A 1,595-nucleotide genomic window follows, 5' to 3' on the forward strand; every position below is an offset into this window, starting at 1 on the left:
TTTTTTAACTTTTAATGCATCTTTAGCTTACTTCATTTCATTACTACTACTTTTTTCATCTACTTTTACTTTTCATCTAATACTTCATTTTTCTAATTCAAAAGTTATCTTGCATTTCAGTCTTTTGCTCTTTTCCTTAAATATTTTTTCTCTTTTTTCTATTACTTTGATTTTTCCCCATTGGTGACATTTTGAATTATTAAAAAATTTATGGCGAGCTGGCGAGATAGCTCAGTGGGCTAAGTGCCTGCTTAGGTAAGCGCAGGGGTGTGGGTTCATTCCCCACCACCACATGCCGTGCAAGCCCTGCTCCCAGGTGAGCTGAGCTGGTGACCGAGACCAGGCGTGGTGGTGTATGCTTGTAATCCCAGCACTGGGGGGGTGGGGGGCTGAAAACTGGAGGGTCACTTCAAGTCTGAGTTTTGTAGTGAGATTCTGTACCAAAAACAATCTATAAATATCTATATCTATATCTATATCTATATCTATATCTATCTATCTATCTATCTATCTATCTATCTATCTATGGCATCAAACAAATATAAATCCTAAAGGGATATCACTCATTATTCCCATACAAAATATTTATTTTAAATTTTCCAGAGCCTTCTGTTCTTCTGTTTACTGATCTCCTGAATATCTTTCACCTTTTCATTCCACCTAACCCACAGCAAGGGCAAGCAACCAACATAACATAGAAGTCGAAAGCTCTTGCAGTTGTTGAGATGAACCACATGAGGTGAAGAGCTGGAGGGGCAAAGAACAGAGCACTTCAAGTGATGCTGGCATGATGTGCTTGAAAGAGTCTTGGCATTAAACACACTCCAAGGAAACTGGCCTCCATACTCAGGCATATGTCCAAAAGCTGTAAGGACAACAGAGAAATGTGATATAGATCGTGATGCTCCCTGCTGCAGAGATGCAGTAGTCATCCCTGTAAAGCTCAGGTCCTTGCTTCCTTCAGTCCTCTATTGACCAAATGAGGTAACCCCTCATCTTAGGGTGACAAGTGGTTGAGGAGTTTACAGAGTTTTCACAAATATAGTCTCTATTTCTCAATTGTCTTGAAATTTCAGGAAAGCAACAGGTATCCTCTTTGGAAATTCTAAAACTGAATTTTCTTAAGGAATCCAATTTTAAAATCCATAATCTCAGTCTTAATATTCTTCCCAGAAGGTGCTTGATGTAATCGTACAAGGTCGACGGCAGCTGACTTCAGGAGCCCTTTGGGTCACTGAACTGAGTACAGTTGCCAATGGTAACAGAGCGTTGCTTGATAAATTTATGCTCCATTAGCCTTTTGCCCATGTTCATTCACTTTACACAATTTTATGTACTCTTCCTTTATGGGTACATACACTGGAGATCAATGCAAGACATATGTTAGTTAACTTATCAATCAACACACAAATGAACATGTTTATCCTTAAGTAAATATGAGCTTTGACTCATAGCTGTTGTTAAAAAAATCAGCTATAAACAAAAAGACGTTGAAGTCTTCCTATGTTAACTTTATTGCATGCTCTCGATCTCTCCTCTCTCTCTCTCTCTCTCTCTCTCTCTCTCTCTCTCTCTCTCTCTCTCTCTCTCTCTCT

Source organism: Octodon degus, unplaced genomic scaffold (assembly GCF_000260255.1).
Source record: "Octodon degus isolate 3935 unplaced genomic scaffold, OctDeg1.0 scaffold00096, whole genome shotgun sequence".
Taxonomy (NCBI): Eukaryota; Metazoa; Chordata; class Mammalia; order Rodentia; family Octodontidae; genus Octodon; species Octodon degus.